Raw genomic sequence first — 23,892 nt, forward strand, 5'->3', positions numbered from 1 at the left:
GAGAGGAAAGATACTGGCTAGTTTTCTATTTTTATTAATTTTTATTCATCAACATTTCCTGATTGCCACTATAAAAATGGTGAACACGAAAAAGTATTCCATCCTTTATATCTGAAATTACTGTTTATTAACTTTTCTATTCTCGCATAAAATTTAGGCACCCTGAGGGTAGAGATGATCTTTGTCTCTGACCCTTAGCCAAGTATCTCGCATATTTTAGGTGCTTACTTTTTTAATTAAAAATTTTTGTTAATTAAATGTTTGTTGAATGGAACTGAATTGAATTGAATCAGATTGAACTGAATGCCACCACATGTGGTCTAGGGAGAATTTTACCTTCTGGTGTTGGCTAAGCCCTTAACTAGCTGTTTTAATGTCTATTAGCTTCAGTTTTCTTATCTGCAAAATAAAAGGTGTGGTTATGGTTGTCCAACAAGTTAGTCACAGTAAACTGGTTAATCTGCACATAATTCCTTCTTCCTCCTTCCCTTCCCACCAGTAGTTTCCATTAACCGACACTCCTACTCAAGGTTTTGGTGATCAGAACAGCAACAACAAAATGTCTTCACCACAAAACAGTGGTCTTGGATCGAGTAAAGCTGAAATCTTCCAGCATAAAATTGGGTATTTTGTATCATCATAATAGATGACTTCATTTTTATGGGTATACAGTACTATTTGGTAGAAATGACAGTTTCCTGTGTGGTAGTGTTGTTCAGCATTAGGTTGAATGGAGGAGCTGGTTAAAATTATTGACTGAACCACTTGTCCTAGGTTTATTTCCAGCTGTCTGTGAAGACTAATAGAGTATTGGTGATTATTTGCTTGATTTGTTCAGAGGCAATTAACAGATTGGAAACTTCAGCCCATAATAAAAACTCCAGCTTTACTTTAAGGGTCTTTCTCCACTATCAGACTAACAGGATAGAATCATTGCTCAATCTTATCTTCCTACTATATAGATACAGGTTTGTAGAGTTTGTAGAATCTCTGCACCTCTATGGTTCAGAATTTGAAAGGGTGCAATTAAAAAAAAATGTGTAGATTAATATGGCGATGTTAAGCTAACCAATCAAAAGGAACCTAGATTTAGGTAAATGTATACATCTACAGGACAGATTATTACATTAGAACTATGTTTTTGTTTTGCTTTGGTTTGGTTTGGTTTTGGTGAGGCTGTTGGGGTTAAGTGACTTGCCGAGGGTCACACAGCTAGTAAGTGTCAAGTGTCTGAGGTTGGATTTGAACTCAGGTCCTCCTGAATTCAGGGCCGGTGCTTTATCCACCTAGCTGCCCCAGAACTATGTTTTAATAAAATGCTGTCATAATATCCAATTTTGTTTAATAAGGAAGGCAGGGAAAGGCTTCTTGCAGATGGGATTTTAGCTGACAACCTGAAGGAAGACAGGGAATCCAGGAGACAGAGGTTAGGAGGGAGAAAATTCTAGGCATGGGGGAGACAGCCAGCAAAAGTACATCAAGGTTGGCAGTTAATTACAACAAGTTAGAAGGTTTTGATCTCTGAGATCCTCTTCCAGCATGAACTAAGTATCTTAATTCACAGCTCACCTCCACTTGCCCCCCCCTTTTAAAAATATAACATGGATCCTTATTTACCTTTTTATCTATTTCCCAGCTCTACCTATAAAGAGCTAACAGTCTATTTAGGAAACACAGGTGAAAACTCATTGTTGTGCTAATTCTCTTGGGCTTGAGCAATATTTAATCCTTCCATAGGATATAGCATCTGGAGTGCGAATGATTCATTGCTGAACATATGACATTAACTTCCACTGTCTTAAGTGGAAGTTATCTGATTAACATCCTATACTTTATTGCATTGTGGAGCAGTGTGTTTGCTGACTTTCCATTTGAGTTTCATCCTTTTCACTGGACCATTTAGCTGTGATTTAGTTCCCTAGAAGGAGAACGGAAAGAGATGTTGTAGGATGACCAGTCATCATCAGAACTGGTTCAGCTCTGGATATTAACTGTCAAATGGTAAATGTGATTCATCTGTAAAAATACAGGCTAAAAATAGACTTTTAATACTGCAAAGTTACAGAAGAGCCAGGTTGTTCATTGCATAGCCACATAAGGGAAAAGGGCATGTTGGCTTTTTTTTTTTTCAACTTGGTGTATCTTAAAATAAAAAATAAGAAAAGAACATTGTTTCTGTGTTTAATTTTGTTTCCTACTATCCCCTAGACACCAACATTTGAAGACACTCAATCCAGCCAACTACAGTAAAACCTGATGACTAAAAAAGGCACATTGAGAACCAGATAACCTAATTTAGCAATTGCTTGTCTTTATCTCCTTTCTACCATTTTCAGTCAAGTTATTTGAGCATTCCCTTTTTTGTATTCTGCTATTTTCTCCATGGATGGGACTACAGAGGGAGAAAGGCAACAGAATGTTCAATTTAAATTCTCTAAAGGTTCTGGGTCCTCAGAAAAGTTCACATTTTTTTATTCCTATTTTATTTATTTATTTTTTAAATTTGTTTATTTTTGTGAGGCAATTGGGGTTAAGTGACTTGCCTAGGGTCACACAGCTAGTTAAGTGTTAAGTGTCTGAGGCCGGATTTGAACTCAGGTACTCCTGACTCCAGGGCCGGTGCTCTATCCACTGCACCATCTAGCTGCCCCATTTTTTTTTTATTCTTAAAAAATTTGTCATAAAATCTTTGAGTTGGATGGGTCATCAAGTCTAACCTCTTATCCAGTTAATTATCTCTGGAAGATGGTTATTTAGGTTTCGTTTAAATACTTATAGAAACAGAATTCAGTGGTATAGGACAATTCTCTAAATTCTGAGTGAGATAACTTAGATTTTTTCAAAGTACTTTCCCCTCTATAGCCAAACTGAGTGACTCCTAAAGTAGTTCATTCTGCTTTTTGGCATGTGTAATTGTTAGTCAAGTCAAAAAGCATTTATTAAACACCTACTATGTGTCAGGCACTGTGTGCTAAGTCCTGGGAACACACACACTTTAATGGAAGCAAAACCATGAAACAACTATGTATGAATGAGATGGATACGGGATAAATTAGAGGTGTGATCAGGAGGCAATAAGATTAAAGAAAACTAGGAAAGGCTTTTTTCAGAGATGGGACTTTAGCTGGGACATAAAGGAAGCTAGGGAAAGTAGGAGGCAGAAGTGAGGATGGCGAAAGCTCCAGGTATTGGAGATAGCCAATGAAAATGCCCAGAGAGGAAAGATAGAATGTGATTAGATATCAGAGTGTAAGGAAGGGAGTAAGATGTAAGAAAACTGGGAAGACAGGATGGGTCTGGGTTATGAAGGACTTTAAAAGTCAAACAGAGGGGGTGGCTAGGTGGCACAGTGGATAAAGTACCGGCCCTGGAGTCAGGAGTACCTGAGTTCAAATCCGGCCTCAGACACTTAACACTTACTAGCTGTGTGACCCTGGGCAAGTCACTTAACCCCAATTACCTCACTAAAATAAATAAATTAATTAAAAGTCAAACAGAATATTTTATATTTGATTTGTTAAGAGGTTTTCTGCTAAATCTATTTAAAATCCTTCATCTTTGTAACTTCAACTGTGTTCTAGTTTTCCCCCTGGAAGTAGCTAGGTGGTACAGTGAATAGAATGACTCCATTAAGCCCAGAGTCAGGAGGATCTGAGTTCAAATCCAGTCTCAGTTTGCTTCAGTTTCCTTAACTGTAAGAATAATAACACCTGCCTCTAAAGCTTATTATGAGATGTTATTTGTAAAGGGTTTAGCACAGTGCCTGCCACATAGTAGGAACTATATAAATGCTTATTTCCTTTTCTCTTCCCTGAAATGAAGCAGAAATCTAATCTTATCACATAAAAGTCCTTCTAAAATTTGAAAACCACCATTATGCCTATCCTGTCTCCAACTCTTCTCCAGGCTAGTTACCCCTAGTTTCTCCAACCAGTTCTCACTATCTTGATTGCTTTCCTCTGGACACACATGCCCTAAAGATATGGTGCCAGGAAACAAGTAAAAGATTCCAAATGTGGTCTAAGCAGATTTTAGTGCATTTGCCCAGACGGTGATGCACTTCTGCAAATCTGATCTTGGTCAGTGACTCAGCTCTCTAAAGTGAGGTATACTCATCCATGAAGCCCCCTCCAAGAAACTCTATTGCACCCAAGGAAAGGATTAAAACCAGAAAGAGACATACAGGTGTGTAGACACAGACCATTGTGGAGGCAGAGAACAGAGATAGAGAACAAGATCCACTGGTGGATAGATATAGTGAAGGAAAGAAGATGGTATCACTAGAGATGGAGAACTGAAGTGGTCATCGTCAAGGGTGCAAAGGACACAGATTGGCCTAGAGGAGTGATCTGCACCAGTCCCTTCTTTGGAATGGACTTCGGAGGTCTAATAGTCCAATCCCTTCATTTTATAAGAGAAGAAAAGGAGGCCTAAAAAGTTAGATGACTTATTCAGTATTCAGAATCAGGTCTTCTGATTTCAAATCCACCTTGACTCCCTAGCAACCCTGAGTCTTTTTCTGTTGGGGAGCAAAGAGACCCTACCCAGGATAATACAGTGGGTTAGGAGGACTATATAGGCCCCTGGGCAGGTGGAGGTCCATCAAAAAGAGAGTTTACTTGACTCTTAAGTAACCCTAAGTTATTTCCTTTTGCATAAAAACCCTACCCAAGGTGCTACCCTAAAACAAGTGTACTTCAACAATACAATGATTCAAGACAATCCCAAAGGACTGTTGATGAAACCTACTATCCATCTCCAAAGAATGAACTGATATTGATGGAACAGACTGAAGCATGCTAGTTTTCACTTTCTTTCATTTTTTTCCTTTTTATCAAGTTTACTTGTACAAAATGACAAATATGGTAATGTTCTACATAACTGTACATGTATAACCCATATCTGATTGCCACCTCAGGGAAGGGGAGGGGAGGGAGGGAAAGAGGGATAAGAATCAGAACCCAAAACTATAAATGAAAAGTTTATTATTAAAACACACAGATACTGCATAGGTCCCTAGGACTCCTGAAGAGAAAGGAAGTTGTCTTGATTGCTTAGTAGCTTGTGCATTATTCCTGTGCATTTTTTAAGTTGTTAAATAAAACCTGTCCTGTATTTGTTAGCCTGATCCCTTTCATGGAAGTTTGGGGCTCTTAATCCAAATTCTGATGTTGCCAGGGGAAACTTTATGCTGGGGGCATGAGCCACATAAAATTCTGACAGACTGAAGATTGAACCCAGGCCATGGGAGCCGACACTTTGGTAATGGCTTGCACAAATCACTAATAAAAATCATCGAACACAATAGAGCCAGTCCCTGAGGCAGTCCACTAGGGACTTCCCTCCACATTTATACCTATCCATTAATCACTCACTTTTGAGTCTACACATGCATTTTAAACTGTACCTATCTAATTGGACACCAGGCAAGGATACTTCTTTCTAGTTCATAAAAGACATAAGGAACTTTGTCCAAAAGCCTTGCCAAAACCCAAGCGTACTTAGTGTCTATTGTGACCTCTTGGTCTTCCAGTTTCTCATGTTCCCAGAGACTCCTGGCCTTAGATAAGGAATAAACAGCCAGTACAGAGAGCTCTAATGGAGCAGCATTACATCATGGCATTTCTTTGCTGTGTGTTATGAGACAGTTGGAGGACATAGAGAAATATAGAAATTACTATATATAAATAGATGAACTATCTGATTTTTCCATTACAAATCAGTTACTCTTTAAAGATTGTTTTCTTGTTTAAAAATGAAATATTAATAGGAATTTATTCTAAGACCTCAGTAGAACAGGGCAGAAAAAAATTGTTTTCATATAGTCCAAGGTCATTTTTGAATATATCTTAGAATTCCACATTCCTCCTCCCTAGGTCAGAACTCTTGAATATCAGATGATGATTTTCTTTTAAAATAGCACAAGGACTATAATGCTTTTCCTATATCTTCCTAATACACAGTTAGTTTTGCTGCATTCTTCATCTTAAACTTCAAGGTACAAGTTTCTTAAAAACTTAGTCTTGAAACATGGATGGTGTCTTATAGCACTATATATATAGAAATACCCAGATAGTGTAGTGTTGGAATACTCACTTGGACCTGAAGTCTTCTGAATGTGTGATGCAACCCTCTATTTTAGAAGCTTTGGAAAGTTGACTGGGTTCTCTGGGTTAAGTAGCATTTTCTTGTTTTCATTTATTGACACTTCATCAAATATAATTTAGTGATAGACTAAATTCAAACCAGTTCAACATAAACAGTCCTAAATTTCATGTTGTGTTGAGTGTACCAAATAAACAGGTCACTCAGATATACATAATACCAGGCAAAATTCCCAGGGGCAGGCACCAGGCCATGACTGTTCTCTCTTGTTCCCAAAAAGTGGGCATGATAATACAAGCCAGCAGACAAAAGTTCTTTGTTTCTTTTGGTTAGTCCAGCCCTTCCTACATTTAAAAATACTATACAGAACAAGGTGATTGATCTGGTATCCCTAGACAGTTCAGTTCAAGGGATTTTGTAGAATATCTCCTGTTAAATTGCTAGATGTTGTATGGAAAAATGAAGCAGCTTCTCCCCTACCTCCTGTGCTTCCCCCACAAAAGTGTAATATGACCCCACCCTACAATTTCCTTACCCCAATTACATGTGTGACATCTCTTGAACTAAGCTCTCAAAAAAAAAAAAAACTCCGTTTAGACCAAACATTCACATTTTTCTTCTGAATATAAGTTCTACATTTCCCCCAAGTCTGACTTTGACAGAACTTTAGTATGATTACTGATAATTGCGTTGTTGGTGAAAGAGGCAATAAACCTCTTGTAGAACAAGAAAGTTATGATGACAAAAATAAACAATTGTTTTACTTGAATTGAAAAGTTGTTAAAAGTGTATTAGTTTCGGGGGCAGCTAGATGGCAAAGTGGATAAAGCACCGGCCCTGGATTCAGGAGTACCTGAGTTCAAGTCCAGCCTCAGACCCTTGACACTTACTAGCTGTGTGACTCTGGGCAAGTCACTTAACCCCAATTGCCTCACAAAAAAAAAAAAAAGTGTATTAGTTTCATAGTAATATTTTTAATTGGGCAGCTGGATGGCCCAGTGGATAGAGTGCTGGGCCTGGAGTCAAAAAGATTCGTCTTCCTGAATTCAAATCTGGCCTTAGACACTTACTAGCTGTATGACCCTGGGCAAGTCACTTAATCCTGTTTTCCTTAGTTTCCTCATCTGTAAAATGAGCTGGAGAAAGAAATGGCAGACCACTCCAGTTTCTTTTGCCAAGGAAACTCCAAATGGAATCTTGAAGAGTGACATGGCTGAAACAACTGAACAACAAAAATCATTTTTATTTGGTAATGCCTATTTCTTAGCAGATCCCTCTGAGTGTGTATACACACACACTCTTCCTTTAAAAGAGAACTTCTTTTACATCTATGCTCTGTGTTTGTGCCAAGACAAACCCTAAGGAAGTGTCTGTGCCATGTCACGAACAAAGAGAGGATAGTTTTCTTTAAACTAGTCCTTCAAATCATTTTTAATAAGTGAGAAGTAGAAGAGTTGGGAAAGCTGGATAGTTACAGAGAATCTTTTCAATATCCTTTTCTGGAGCATAATCCTTGTCCTAAGTTCTATGCATGCATGTACACATGCGCGCTCGCACGCACACATACACACTAGGTCTCTGTCCTGGGCCTTCATTCTATCTCTCTAGTATTATTTCTCATTATTCTCCTTTATATACAATGTTCTAGCCAAACGTACAAGCTTACTGTAACCTGCATACAATATTCCATGTCTTATCAGTATAGTTTTGCCCAGGCTGACCTCCATGTCTAGAATGTAGTCTCTTCTCACTTCTGAATCCTTAAATCTTGAGCTTCCTTCAAAGCTCATTTCAAGTGCCACCAGAAACTAACTTGATTCCCTGACCCCTCCCCAATAACATAATTCCCTCAAGGAATTACTCTGCATATACTTTGTATTTCATTTCTGTGTACCTGTTATTTCTCCTAATAGGATCTAAGCTCTTTGAGGTCAGGGACAGTTTAGTTTTTTTCTTCATATCTGCTCTCTTGAGTAATGTACCAGGTCCAGAATAGTTATTTATTGAATGTCTTTACAATTTTAGATGAAAGTATTTTGTGAAAAGTGTCTTGAATTACCCAGACATCAGTCAGATTATTATCGCAAATGGGAGGACAAAACTGCTTTCTAAATGTTAATAGAGATTACTTGTGAGGTGCCCCCTATCTGGGGTTATCAATACTCTTATTTGGCCCCATGAGCACGGAGATTCAAAGCATTTATTGTACTATGCTGCTTAGTATGAACCTATGTTAAAAGGTCTCTTAGCATTCAAACACATCATTGTATTATTTGAGTTTCTTGAGCTCACAGACGTGCGGCCTCGAATTCATCAAAGAATCTCAGCCTTGTTTTGAGTGTGCTCAGTACCAAGAAAGAAGAGGAGGTACAAGTTGGACGCCTTGTTCTCTGCCTGTGTTTTCACATGTGCATATTATCTTGCGCTAAAATTCCATTCTGATGCCCCCTTATGATACAAAGGTGACCCTGGATTTGGGAAAGTCATGGTACGAGAGTTCCAGTTCTCTAAGGCCCTACCAAGCAGAGAAGACTGCACTACCAATTAGTCATGCATGGTATCTGGTCTCAGGCATCTGTTTAGTTTTTAAAATGTGAAGAAATTCATCCCAGAGGGTCGGCTACTTACCCTAATGATGGTTTGTTTTTGCCACAAGAAGAATACACAAGTTGGAATGGTGGAGAGAGTAGCTGCATCAGTGCCCCAGTTCTTGAAGTACTGGAGATAAGTGTGAATGGTTCCTGTCTTCCATTCTACTAAGTATTAATAAATAAGTTGGCCTTAAGTAGTGAAAGAGACAAACAGGAGGGGGTCCCAGTCTCTTACGGCTGCTTTGAGGCAGAATTTAGGGTTTGCCATAGAAAAGCCAATTAACCAATAAATGCTATATGGCAACTGACCTTATTTCAGCACATTTGTAATTCAGAGAAACCTTGCACATCTTGACTTGAATTTTGTTGAATTGTGAGCAAGAAACAAGGATATGTGTGGATCGACAAATATACAGCCTGATCACTGGGGGGCGCAGCTCCAAGCCTTAGGTGAATTGATTATTAGACCATGATAGGAGGAAGGAGAGGATAGATGATCCAGTGACAACAACCCTCTTCTCCAACCTGGAGCCAAGGTTGTTCTAGGTTTTCATTGCTCCTTTCCTCTAATAGAAGTGCTCAGGTGTATGGATAAGGACCAGAATTTTGTAGGAAGGGATGAGGTCTTGCTCAGGGGACCTGTCTGATTGGATTTCTGCTCTAAATATGGGGGTGGGAGGTAGAAGAGACAGGTGAAGGGAATGGATCAGTGTGATGGGACTGGGCAAAAGGAAGGGGCATGTCTAGAACACTTATTGGACCCAGAAAACTTGAGGTTTTTCAGACTACCATAAAGGTGTGGCGGGGGGTTGGGGGTGGGAAGGGTTGGCATAATAGTTTAATTATAAACTAGCAGGATTCTGCTTCATTGATGCTAAAATGGTGAGGCTTCTCTATACTCATTTTTTATCCCAAAGTCCCAGAATGTAGGGGTTGGGGGAGGGGGTTGTACTCCAGAGACCACCTTGTTAGCTCCAAAGTACTTTGATGTAGTATGCCTTCCGGATGACTCATCTGGCCTTGCAGCATGATTACTTGCAGTCATCATACTGGGGACTTTAATCCATATGGCCTCAAAATGTCTGGAAATTAACCCCTTGGTTCCCTAATAAATTGTTTTTCCACTTTGTCTCATGGACATCTGAAAGAGGTGAAAATGGTTGAAAGAATAATAAGCCAGAAGTCCAGCTCTGAAACCCATTAGCTAGGTGATGATGGGCCAATCACTTTCCCTCCGAAGCTCAGTTTCCTCTTCTGAAAATAGCAATATTAAACTTATCCTATCAACCTCATGGTATCATTATAAGGAAAGTGCATTATAAACTGTCAAAATATGTGTAAATGTGTGGAGTTGTTATGATGTGGCCGTTAAATGATGCAATTTTTGCCACAGAAAATAAATTTATAAGGAAATTACTTCTAGGAAACTTGGGAACCTTTTGCTTTCTCCTCAAATTATAATTTTTTTGTTTTGTTTTCATGTGCTTCATTACTTGGCTTTTTATTCATTGACTTTCTTTTTTAAAGTGAGAAATGTCATTATAGTATTCATTGAAACAACAACTCCAGACAGGAACCACTGGGCATCCATGTGGTTAATTATATCATTATGGCAGCAGTAGCCTCAAAGAGAGGGGGGAAAACCACATTAATGTCTTTGGCAGCAGGAAGGGTCCTTCATGCCTTTCATGGGAATGACTAAGATGCTGCTTGGTTTTTACTACAGGGATGCTCCTAGAAGGGGAGGGAAGGAAGAAAGAAAATTCCATATTTTGAGTGTTTTAGGCAATGTGTTTTTAACTCATTTCAATAGCCTCCTTAAGCAGCTAGGTGGCTTAGTGGACAGAAAACTGGGCCCGGAGGCAGGAAGACCAGGGTTCAAATACAGACACTTATGACCTGTGTGACCCTGGGCAAGTCACTTAACCTCTGTTTACCTCAATCCACTGGAGAAGGAAATGGCAAACCACTCCACTTTTCTTGCCAAGAAAACCCCCTGGACAGTATGGTCCACGAAGAGTTGGACATGACTGAACAACAATTATAGTCTCCTTATGTAGTAGCTGACTGAAAACCTCACCTTAACATATGTTTAGGAGTTTTTTGACTGAGGTATGCTATCAACCAGTAAACATTTGTCAACATTATGTACCAGTCACTGAGCTAAGTTTTAAGGATATAAAGAAAAGGCAGAAGACAGTCTCTGCCCCAAAGGAGCATACACTCTGAGACAGATTTAATCATACTTACTCTTCAGAATGTGGATTGCCTTTTTCAACACAGTCACCATGTGAACTTATGCACTTTGTCTAACAATGCTGCCATTGCTTAACTCATCTTGGAAACTTCTCATTTACAGTTGCCTTCAGGGAAGCTAGGTGGCTCAGTGGATAGAGTACCTGGCCTGAAGTCAAAAACACTCATCTTCCTGAGTTCAAATCTAGCCTCAGAAACTTCTACCTAAGTGACCCATGGCAAGTCACTTAACCTTGTTTGCCTCAGTTTCCTCATCTGTAAAATAAGCTGGAAAAGAAATGGCAAATCATTCCAGTATCTTTGCCGGGAAAACCCCAAATGGGGTCATGAAGAGTCAGACGGGACTGAACACCATCATCAGCCTGTACCCAGCCTGCTTTGAATATCTTCAATAATGGCAAATCTTAAATCTTTGACTGTGGATTTGCATTAACTTGAAACAGTCTAATCAGTCAGGTACCTGATGGAATTGAATAGTATTTGTGACCAGAATAAGGTGTGGTTAGGAATGATGGGATTAATCTCGTGTGGCTCCTTATAAAGTGACTATATCTTCCTCCTTAGTAGAAAGACAAGAGACTCTAGGGACAGAATGTCATATGTATTATTGCCAGACAGTCATTGAGCCCCCCCCCTTTATACTCTTTCAAGTTTAATTTTTCTGCTTACTTTTGGATTCTGAAAACTAAAACTATGAGACGTTGGGGCAGTGAGTTAAGGAATAGGATTACTACATGTGAATTAATTGTTAAAATATTCTATTTGATATGCCTATAAATTTGGAAAGCTCAACAGTGAATTAGAAAAGATCAGTTTATGTCCCATAGAGACATGTGCCCAACTAAAGAAGGGCAGTACCAAAGAATGTTCAGATTACCAAACAATTGTACTCATTTCACATGCCAGCAAGATTATACTTAAGATTCTGCAAGCTAGGCTTCAGCAGTATGTAAGCCGAGAATTACCAAAAGAACAGGCTGGTTTTCAAAGAGGCATAGGAACTAGAGACCAAATTGCCAACAGAGATGGATCATGGAGACAGCAAAGGAGTCCCAGAAAAACATCTACTTTTGCTTTGTCAGCTACCCTAAAGCCTTTGTCTATGTGGATCACAACAAAATGTGCCAAGTCCTCAAAGAGATGGGAATACCAGATCATCTTATTTGTCTCCTGAGAAAATTGTACACAGGTCAAGAAGCAAGTTAGAATCAAACATGTAACAGTTGATTGGTTTAAGATTGGGAAAGGAGTACAAGAAGCTGTATATTATCACAGTTTTTATTTAACTTACATGCTGAGTACAACATAGGAAATGCTGGACTAAATGAATCAGAAGCCAGAATTAAGGTTGCTGGGAGAAATATCAACAATCTCAGTTATGCAGATGATACTATTTTGATGGCAGAAAGTGAAGAAGAATTAAGAAGCTTCTTGATGAGGAAATGAGGAGTATATAAAAGTTGGCTTGAAGCTTAATATTAAAAAAAAACAAAAACAAAAACAAATATCTTGGCGACTGGTTCTATCACTTCCTGGCAAATAGAGAGAGAAGAAATGGAAGCAATGTCAGTTTTCTATTCTTGGGCTCAAAGATCATTGCAGACAGTGATGGTAACCATGAATTTAAAAGATCCTTGTTCCTTAGAAGACTACCTATGGCAAATCTGGACAGCATACTAAAAAGCAGAGGCATCACCTTGCTGACAAAGGTCCATTGGTCAAAGCCATGGTTTTTCCAGTAGTGATGTATGACTATGAATGTTGGGCTATAAGGAAATCTGGACACTGCAGAATTGATACTTTCAAATTGTGGTACTGGAAAAGACTTTTGTGTGTGCGTGTGAGACAATTGAGGTTAAGTGACTTGCCCAGGATCACACAGCTAGTAAGTGTCAAGTATCTAAGACTGGATTTGAACTCAGGTCCTCCTGAATCCAGGGCTTTATCCACTGTGCCACCTAGCTGCCCCTGGAGAAGACTTTTGAGAGTCAGTTGGACAGCAAGAATATCAAATCAGTTGATATTTTGATAAATTAATTCAGACTGTTCATTGGAAGGACAAATACTGAAGTTATTGGAAGGATAAATATTGAAGTTGAAGCTTAAATATAGTGGCCACATTGAGAAGACAGGACTCATGGGAAAAAAACCCTGCTGTTCTAAAAGATTGAAGGCAAAAAAAGAAGGGGGTGGCAGAGGAAGAGATGAATAGATAGTGAGTGTCATGGAAGCAAAAAACATGAGCTTGGACAGACTTTGGGAAACAGTAAAGTACAGAAGGGGGCCTGCCGTGGTATGGTCCATGGCGTCAGAAAGAGTTGGACATAAGTAAATGAATGAACAACAAAAATACTATTTAATAGGGAGGAGGTTTCAGCTCTAGAAGATCATAGATCTAAAACTGGAAGGGACCTCAGGCCATCTAGTCCAGTCCTGTCATTTTACAGAGAAGGGAGGTGAGCCTCAGGGATGACTAAGTTTCCCAAGGAGACAGGTAATAACCATGGAGAGGCATAATTTGATCCCAGGCCCTTTGGATACAGAGTCATTGCTCTTTCCACTGTATTATGCTGGATCCTTAGTATTCAGCTAAGAGACACAGTGGATAGATTGGTGGACTTGGAGTCAAGAAGACCTGAATTCAAATCCAGCCTTAGACATTTACCAGCTGTGCCCAAGGTGGAAAGTCTCTCAATCTCTGTCTACTTCAGATTCCTCACCTGTAAAATGGGGATAATAACAGCACCCAGGGCTGTTGTGAGGATCAAATGAGATCATTTTTGCAAAGCTGTGAGTACAGTGCCTGGCCCCTGGTAGGTACCATCTAAATGCTCGGTATTAGTGTTATTATTATGTGCACCATTATAAGATCAAATCATGTTCCAGCATCTTTCTGGCCTCAGTCTTCCTGGGCAACTTGAGGAAAATATGAGAAAGTTCCTCTTGTCTTTTTTGCTTGTTTGTTCGTTTGGTTGGTTGGTTGGTTGGTTGGTTGGGTTTTTTTGCAGGACAATGAACGTTAAGTGACTTGCCCAAGGTCACACAGCTAGTAAGTGTCAGGTGTCTGAGGCTGAATTTGAACTCAGGTCTTCCTGAATCCAGGGCCAGTGCTTTATCCACTGTGCCACCTAGCTGCTCCCCTCTTCTTGTCTTTTTAATCCCAAAAGAAAAAGGTAAATGTGTCGAAGCTGCTGACCAACAGCACTACACATACTACAAATGCAAAACTTTTGCTATGATAAATTTGATGTGGACCAGAATCCTAAGACAGTACCAATAGGTGAGGAGCTCCAAAACAGACCAAATTCTAGAAGACTTTAACTGTCTTGGGATCAATCTGAACAATCCAAGACAGCCTTGGCTTGGTCCACTCCTGATTAACCTAAGACAATTGTAGTATTCCCAAAGGCCCTTGGGTGACTAAACCAAAGCAACAGTGTTCTGGACCTAAGAGGTTCTTTTTTCCCCTTTCTTCCAATGTAGGGACTGTAGAATACTAATCTTTCCATTCACTTTGTTTAACTTCATGTCAGTTTTCATCAGAAAGAAGTTGGAATGGCAATGAATAGCAGTTGACTGCAGAATATAGCTGCTGTTCGGAGATCTCAGCAAATAAATGAATCTCAGGAGCTTACAATTAAGGGGTGAAAACAAGGAACCATTCCCCTCTCCTTAGCATCTTGCATTGATTATATTGGTAACAATTATGGAGCATTTACACACAGACTAAACTAAGCCCTTTGTGTATACACCCCAATGTCCAAAACTCACCAAATCAGTTTCAGGATGCAGAATTCAGACATGTTGTTAGGACATTTTAGGTCTTGAGCCTTGGTTTTCTTTGCTTTCTTTCTTTCTTTCTTTCTTTTTTTTTTAATTTTCTTTTTTGCCTAGGTGGAGTTGGTGGGAAGAGAGCTATAAGAAGGCCTTGTGAGAGAGAGGACATCTTGACTTTAAAAATAAAACAAAATCCTGTCACTGAAAAATCTTCTTTTTCTTGAATGCCTAAACTCAAGCTTAACATAGTCAAGAAGAGTAGCCTTTACGTATAGAATTCAATTATACACACACACACACACACACACCCATTCACCCATACTTTGGTAACCACAGTATCACCCAGTCATGGCCATTTTTGCTTCGACTATGTGTTAGCTTACCATAAAATTTTGTTTCCTTTTTAAATGTGTAGCATGAGGTTTTTAAAGTATGTACAGGGGCAGCTAGGTGGCGCAATGGATAAAGCACCGGCCCTGGATTCAGGAGTACCTGAGTTCAAATCTGGCCTCAGACACTTGACACTTACTAGCTGTGTGACCTTGGGCAAGTCACTTAACCCCCATTGCCCTGCACAAAAAAACAAACAAACAAACAAAAAACAAATAAAGTATGTACAGATGGTGGGGAACATCAACCATAAGAACAAAGATCATGCAAAGAATGTTTTTTAGAATTACAGTTTTATTTGGCATATTTGCAACATTATCAGGCATTTCTTCTAAAAAGAATACCTTAAAACATGTACAGTTGATCCAAACAGCAAACTTGTGTTCTCTACTTCTTCTTATTATTAAGTTAGATATTGATCCCATTCATCCGTTGGAAGATATAATGAATGGTTCATATGCTTCCCTGTCCTTTACACATAGACTCATTTTATGTGGCTTAGCACAGAGGAAGAGTCTATGTGATATCCCGGATATTAAGCTGGCTTTGGAACCAGCAAAACCTGAGAGATTCAGATCCCACTTACGCTACAGACTGACCTGCAAGCCCAGGCACATCAATGAACCTCTCAGAACTCCAGGCCCCTCTCGAAAGCTATAAATTGTGGAGACAATGCCAGCCTTCCTTGGTAAAAGAACTCTTTCCCTGAGAGCTCCCCATGCCAATGAAATTGCAGGCCAAGTCAGTAAGCATTGACTAAGTCCTAACTATGTGCTAGGGATACAAAGAAAGGTTGAAATAGCTCCTCCCCTCCAGGGACTCCCATTTCAGTGGAGGAGACAGCATGTGTAGACAGCATGGGAGGCAGTAGCAGAGGCAAGGGCATTAGCAGGTAAACAGGAAAGGCCTGCAAAAGGTAGCCAGGGAGAGTAAGGGACAGGAGTGATGAGGGACAGCATTGGAGACATGGGGGACAGCCAGTGCAGACCACAGAGAGGGGAGATGGAATATTGTAAGTACAAGTAACTGAAAGTAGGTCAGTGATGCAGGATTAGATAGTTCAGGAAGGGAAGAGTAAAGTGGAGACAGCCTGGAAAGGTAAGAAGGGGACGGGTTGGGGCAGCTACGTGGCACAGTGGCTAGAGCACTGGCCTTGGATTCAGGAGACCTAAGTTCAAATCCGGCCTCAGACACATGACACTTACTAGCTGTGTGACCCTGGGCAAGTCACTTAACTCTCATTGCCCTGCAAAAAAAAAAAAAAGAAGGGGGTGGGTTATGGAAAGGCTTAAATATTAAAAAGAGGGGTTTATGGTTGACCATGGATATAATAAGGAACCAAGGGGAAGACCCACTGCTTTAGAAAAAATCATTTCAGCATCTGAGTTCAAGATAGGTTGTTGTGGGAAGAGACTTAAGGAAGGATGGTCATTTAGAGGGCTAATTCAATAGAGCTGGTGAGAACTGATGAATTAGAGTTGTGACTGTATTAGTGGAAAGAAGGAGATGTATGTGGAAGATAGTCTGAAGGTAGAAACAAAAAGATTTGGCTGAGCGTCAGATGTGTGGGATAAAGGAGGGTAAGGAGTTAGCATTAACACTGAAGCCATGAGCCTGGAACTGGGAGAATAGTGGTGCCTTTGGAAGTAACCAGGGAATTGAGAAGAGGAACAGGTTTGGGAGAGGAAAGGATGAGTTCTCTTTTGGACATGTTGAGTTTGAGATACTTATGGGACATTGAGTTTGAAAAGTCCAAGAAGCAGTTATTGATACTAGTGCTCAGGAGAGAGACTAGGGCTAGGTATGAATATAGATCTGGAACTCAATCAATCAGTAAACATTTATTGTTCCAGGCACTGGGCTAAGCACTGGACTTACCTGCATGGAGCTGATAACCTATGTGAGCTGATGAAATTAACAAGTGAAATAGTATAAAGTGAAAAGCAAAGATCCAGTACAGAGATTTGGGGGACATCCATGAATGTGACAAGGATGAAGGATGAAGAGAAAAAAAGAGATTGAGGAAGAACAGTCAGATAGATCAGGGCTTCTTTTTTTTTTTTTAATGAGATATTTTATTTTTTCCGTTACATGTAAAGATAGTTCTCAACTTTTGTTTATACATGCTTTACAATTTCAGATTTTTCTCCCTCCCTCCCCTCCCTCCCCCCTCCCCTAGACAGCAGGTAATCTGATATAGGTTATATCTATATATCTCTATACATATACATATAGATATATATATACACACACACATATATACACATAATAACATTAATCCTATTTCTGCATTAATCCTGTTACAAGAGAAAGAATCAGAGCAGTGATGCAAAACCTCAAAATAGAAAAAAAAACAGCACCCAAAACAAAAGAAATAATATGGTTCAATCAGCATCTATACTCTACAGTTCTTTCTTTCTTTTTTTTTTCTTGGATTTGGAGATCCTCTTCTATCATGAGTTCCCTAGATCAGGGCTTCTTAAACTTTCCCCACTTGTGACCTTTTCTCCTGAGAAATTTTTTTACGTGACCCCAGGTATATAGGTATATAAAATAGGTTTACATACCTTTTTACCATTGCCAAATTTTTCACAAACCCCACATTCAGTTACATGACCCACAGTTTAAGAAGCTTTGGGATAGATAGAACTAGAAGAGTGAAGAGGCACAAAAAATGCAGAAAAGGGGGTCAAGAGGACAGTTTTATCAGCATTGTTAGATGATACAGAAGTCAAGAAAGGATGAGGACTGGGGGGGGGGAAGCAGAATTAGATTTGGCCATTAAAAGATCATTGGGGGGGGGGCAGCTAGATGGCACAGTGGATAGAGCACTGGCCCTGAAGTCAGGAGTACCTGAGTTCAAATCCGGCCTCAGACACTTAACACTTACTAGCTGTGTGACCCTGGGCAAGTCACTTAACCCCAACTGCCTCACTAAAAAAAAAAAAAAAAAAAGATCATTGGGGGCAGCTAGGTGGCGCAATGGATAAAGCACCGGCCCTGTATTCAGGAGTACCTGAGTTCAAATCCAGCCTCAGACAATTGACAATTAACTAGCTGTGTGACCCTTGGTAAGTCACTTAACCCTCATTGCCTGCCCCCCCCCCCAAAAAAAAGATCATTGGTACCTTTGGAGAGAGTAGTTTTAGTAGAATGAAGCCAGATTGCAAGGAGTTTAAAAGATTGAGAAGAAAAGAAATGGAGTTGTCACAACTGAAAGTTGTTTTGTTTTGTTTTGTTTTTAAAGCATGGGGAATACGAGGGTATGTCTATAGTCATCAAGGAAAGGGGACTAATAAGTTAGAGAAAGATTCAAGAGTGAGAATGATAGTGGGGGCAATTTGCTGTTTAATATGGAGGGATTGGTCTTGCCTAGGAGCAGGGCCACTCTTTCAGAGATTAGACTGAAGGGTAGGAGGGGAGATGTCTGAATTTAAAAGAGAAAGAACTGTGAAAGTGACAAATGACCTCAAGGATTTTTTGTTTGTTTTTAGGGAGGGGATAAGGTTCTGGGAGGTTGGGAGGAAGGTATGCTACAGAAGTCCTGAGGAGAGAAAAGCAGGTTTTGGAACATCTACTTTGCAAAGTGGGATAGTAAATTAATAGAAGACAAAAGTTTCAAGAATAGAGGATAGTGTAGAGTTGAGTAGATTCACCAAGGAGTCCAAAGGGTATGGAATAGAGAATAGGGTGATGTAGAGGTGATGGCCTGTGAAAGAATTGAGGGGTGAAAGGAATGGAGATCACAATGAGGACAAAGAGCCAACTGTGTGCCAGTCACTGTGCTAAATGCCAGGTATCCAAAGAAAGGTTGAAATAGACCCTCTCGGGGTAGGTAGGTAGCACAGTGGATAGAGCACTGGCCCTGGAGTCTGGAGGACCTGAGTTCAAATATGGCCTCAGACACTTAACATTGACTAGCTGTGTGACTCTAGGCAAGTCACTTAACCCCAATTGCCTCACCAAAAAAAAAAAAAGAAAGAAAGAAAAGAAAGAGACCCTCTCCTCAAGGGACTCACATCCTAATGGAAGAGACAACGTGTGGTTAAATAGGAACCATACAAGAGGTATATGGACCAGATGGGAAGTGATCACAGAAGGAAGGGCATCAGCAGCTAGGTAGACTAGGAAAGGCTTACAAAAAGGAGGATTTGAGCTGTGTCTTGAAGGAACCCAGGAAAACTAAGGGGTGGAAGGGGGAAAGTAGGATTATAAGGCAATGGGAAGGATGAAAGAATTAAAGATCATGATCAGATTTAAAAAATTGCAGAATTGGTGAAAATGGGAACAGAACATTGTGGATGATGACATGACTGAGACTTGGATCTGTATTATTTTCCTTTTTAGGGAATGCAGCTTCCAATTCACTGGATACAGTTTTTAGGATAGAGGTGTTCTGACTCTGTAAGAAATAGGTAATCAAATTGCCCAGTCTTTTATGTACTTTTCAAACTGGGGCTAAGCAGCCTATGGCACTGCTGCCCCTGAGTGACAGCTGAAGTGATTACTTATTACATTTTATCATGGCACCTTTTTCTCTCTTCTCTCCTGTTTATGCCTTAGTCATGCCAGAACACCGAAATCTTTTGCCTGGCCCATTTAGTGTGTATTGAGGGTTAAAGATGAGCCATGGCCCCTGTTTTGGATTTTTATAAAGCTGATTCAATTTCCTGGGAATTGACACTGTAGCTGAAAAGAATTTGTGTTGTTCTAAGGTCATGTCTATAATCCTCACCAGATCTTAATCACAATTTCCAGTCATTTCTTTTCTCCCCCATAAGTTTACATTTGGCTCATTAAAAATATAAATCATACAGTGAAGGTTGCAGGGGGCCGGGGGTGGGAGAGAGACATGGGAAGCAAAGAGAGTGAGAATTTGAGGGATACTTTTAGAGAACAATCCTGCATTCCCACTTTTAGTCTTTAATAGTTGAAAACATGGAATTGAAAACATGTTTGGAGTATGCATGCAAGTAGCTCGTCCTTGCTTCTCATGGAAGTTTATTTTCACAATTTTTTTTTTCCTCCTTTAATTTTGTGGTAGTTTGCTATTATACTCACAGATGACTTCATCATACAGTTTAGTTCCAAAAATGAGAACTGCATTTGGGGGATGAGGGTGGGTATGCTTCAAACAAAATAAAAAGCAAAGTAATACAGACCCCAGTGACATTTGAAAAAAAGAAAAAAAGCACATTTGAACAAAATAACATGGTTTTCCACCCTGGCATTCTGTTTCTGATTTATAGTATGGGTATTATCATACTTCAGTTGTATTCCTTAAAGTTCGCATCATAGCATGTAGTCTTCTGGGTACAAAAACATTACACTGGAAAAGTGAAATATTGCTGGGTTTAAATAGTAGCAAATCATAGAATTCATTTCCAAAAGAGATTCTATCCTGTGTCTGATCTATACTTTTGTTATAATTATAGTTATTGGGAATTGACAAATTAGTTCAAAATGAGTCCAGAACTCAGTTCTCAGTATACTCTTGTTATGATGCCACCAAATATAGGAAACTTCTCTGCTGAAAAATACCAAGTACTTAATTTTTGCAAACAATGGTGTAGGAAAAACTTCCCATTGAGAAATTGCAACAATAGGGCAGAGTTTAATAGCATTTGGGTATATCCAAAAGTGGTTGTTGTACCACGGTATAACAGTTCTCAAAAGAAGCAAGACTGAAGGAAATAATCTTTGAGTTACAAATACTTCCTCATCTAAAATTAAAATTTCCTTTGGCCATTTTGGAAGGTGTCATGGTTTGGAGTTTTTAAATAAATCACTTCCTTAAAAGACCTTTGTACTTAGGTGGGGAATAAAAGGAAGGGTAGACATTAGTAATTAAGCATTTAGGGTGTTTGGGGTTTTTTTGTTTGCTTTTTGGCGGGGGGAGTTTCATTTAATTTTAAATATGTCTTAAAGGTTTTGGTGTTTTGTGAGAATCCTTGCCTTTGACTTATTAGAATTGAAATTTCCTTAAATGATATAATCTGATAATTGATCAGAAATTTGGATTCTGTTGCTGGTGGCTACATTTCAAGGATACTTACCGATTCTTTGAAAGGCATACATAGGAAGTACATGATGCTTTCTTTTAGCCTTTCTTAATCAGTAGGCTGAACTGCACTTTTAATTCCTATGCCAAGAAAATGGTGATCACAGTTACACAAAATGGTTGGCCTTCTTTTAGTAATTATACTTCTGAAGAGAAATTCTTATTTTATAAGAAGTCCCAGTTCTAGAAGGGCAATTTTACTCGTAGTTTTTAATATGCCAGAGGACTGCTTAACAATAAAGAAATTTCCCTCTTGGTTTTCCTCTTCCTCAGAACAGCTGCATTGTGGGTGGCTACAAAAAAACATTCTCTTAGCATTGTGGTTCCTTATACAAATTATGATTTTACCTTGTGTTTAAAAGTTATCTAGAACAACATTTAAGTCTGTAATCAAAGGTATGTTCCTGTTCCTGCATTCGTTTATTTTGGCAGCCTGTTTGTTAGAATTGGGGATAACGTCTTTCAAAGACGTATTGTCATTTTTGTGACCTAAGAACAGAAGATGAAAGCTGAGGTTTAAGAAAGCAAGCAAGAACCATAACAAGTCACATTGTAGCCTCTGAATGACTCCAGATAAGACAGTGCCCTCCTCTCCTTCCTTATCTATATACCTAGGTACTTTCAGTGACCTTCCCTCTCTCCCCCTATACCAGGAACATGTCTAAATTCAGGTCTTCCTGTCTCCAAAGCCAGTGCCCTGTCCACCGTCACCACATGGCTTCAATATCTCTCATCTGTGTTGCCTCCTTCCCTGGTCCAGGCACTCATCACCTCACACATCTGGAGTAAGAGCTTTCCAATTGGTCTGCATGCCTTAAGACTCTTTTTCACCGCAGATCACTTGCCCCACAGCTGCCAAAGTGATTTTCCAAAGACACAAATTTTAGCAATGGCCTCCCTATTAAATAAACTTTATTTGACCCCTTAGGAAACAGGGATCCATTAGAAAGTTCTTTAGCATTTAAAGGTCTCCAGAACCTGGCTCCTTCTGACCTTCTAGGGATGTGACATGTTCTTCTGCTCTCTGTACTCTATAATCCAGCAGTAACCCCCTGCTTTTTGTCCCCTGTACTCTGGCACCTGCTGTCCCCATCAAGTTCCAGTCTTCCCATCCCCTCCACCTCTATGATCCCTTATGACTTAGCTCAGAAGGCACGATTTTCAAGAGGTCTCTCCCCTGGTTCCTCCAGCTGCTACAGCCTTGCTTGCCCTCCAAGAGAACTAACCATGTACTGGGTTCATACTCTGATGTTTTCCCCATTAGAACAGAAGCTACCTGAGGACAAGACTGTTTTGTTTTGTCTTTCTTTGTGTCCTCATTTCTTACCACATTGCCTGGTACATAGTTGAATAATTAATAAATGCTCGTTGACTGACAGTAGTATGAGGCTATCTTTACTCTATCCCAGGGCTTAATTTATTAAAAGTACTGAAAAGACTTTGTTGTAACATAGTCTTGCCAGTAGCAATCTTTAAGGCACAGAGTCTGAAGATGGGATTATGTTGATTGTACAAAACTATTTCTTTATTCCAGCATGTTATATGTCTTAGAGTCATGGGTATGAGAGGGACATATGGATATGACCCTCCACTGAGATGGAAAGTGCCCCCCCCTTCGGCCTAGTGATCTGATCTCAAAGTCTTAAAGCCCCTTAAAGCCCCCTATTTCTCTCTCTCTCTCTGTTTTTTCTCTAGAGAGAGGCAATAACGGGAAGCTACTATCCCCCTTTCAAAATATAGGCATATCAACTTAAAAATTGCTTCATAGGGTCTGCACCGAGACATTATGTAGATATGATAAATTGTTGCTGAAACATGAAATTTTGCAAAATAACCTATGGCTGAACCCCTGAGGTTGGGGCACTCTGACCCAGGAGAGAGGGACTTATCACTGAACATCCCAGGAGAAGGATTTACTGCTGAACCCAATTACCGCATTTTTGCTCAAATCAGATGTCTGTAAAAAGTGATTTATTGCTGAACCCAATTACCGCATTTTGCTCAAATTAGATGTCTGTAAAAAGTATAAAAACTGCTTGATTTCTAATCCCGGTGTGTCACACCTCCTGGTTGTCCCAGTGAGTGTGGTACACCTTTCTTTCGAAAGAAATAAAATCAGTGCTTCGGCCTCCTTTTTCCTCGAGTCTCTATTACAGGGGTCAGTGGGTGTACTCCCATCCCACTCAGGTATACTGCTAAATGTTTAACTACAGGCTCTCCAGAAACACAAGATTGTTATAATATTGATATTACTTTTATAAACTTAAAACTTTTATTAACTTAAAAGTATGCCTTGTGTTTCTGGAGAGACTGTAGTTAAATTACTTGTTTAAATTTAAATCAATTAAACTATCTACATTATTAATATTTTCTTCATTACTAACTTGTCTAGACAATCAACAAAGCAATAAATCAAACCCTGATTTGTAGTGTTTGCTGATTTCTGAAGTGTAAATGCTCAGCCTGAAAATTTAACAATTAGCTCTTGCTCTTGAGGAGGAGGGAGGCTCAGAGTTATTCCTCAGTAGAGAATTATACTCCTGCACACAGTCCAATTAGAATTAAAGTGGTCTTTTATTTGGAGCTAGGAAAGTGACCAAGTGGAAAGTCAAAGACTTCACCCCTCAGAGAGGAGGGCTTAGAAACATTCTCCTCCTAGAACAGAGGGAAAGCAAAAGCTTTTATAGAGGATAGATGGGGTATCCACTTGAA

General features: G+C 39.5%; 2 protein-coding genes across 5 annotated transcripts in view; one reads left to right on the top strand and one right to left on the bottom strand.

The window, feature by feature from the left end:
• The window catches only part of CMSS1 (cms1 ribosomal small subunit homolog), a 416,392-nt gene that overhangs the window by 161,046 nt on the left and 231,454 nt on the right, over positions 1-23,892 (top strand). The gene's annotated exons all lie outside the window — the stretch shown is intronic.
• FILIP1L (filamin A interacting protein 1 like) overlaps positions 1-23,892 on the bottom strand; it is a 348,713-nt gene that overhangs the window by 153,634 nt on the left and 171,187 nt on the right. The window contains exon 1 of one of the 4 annotated variants that reach the window (XM_043994137.1): positions 14,724-14,796. The exons of the other annotated variants lie outside the window; for them this stretch is intronic. The gene's annotated coding sequence lies outside the window, so the exon portion shown is untranslated. Of the gene's footprint in view, positions 1-14,723; positions 14,797-23,892 lie in introns of those variants that run through there. 4 annotated transcript variants of the gene reach the window in all.

Source organism: Dromiciops gliroides, chromosome 3, assembly GCF_019393635.1.
Source record: "Dromiciops gliroides isolate mDroGli1 chromosome 3, mDroGli1.pri, whole genome shotgun sequence".
Classification (NCBI taxonomy): domain Eukaryota; kingdom Metazoa; phylum Chordata; class Mammalia; order Microbiotheria; family Microbiotheriidae; genus Dromiciops; species Dromiciops gliroides.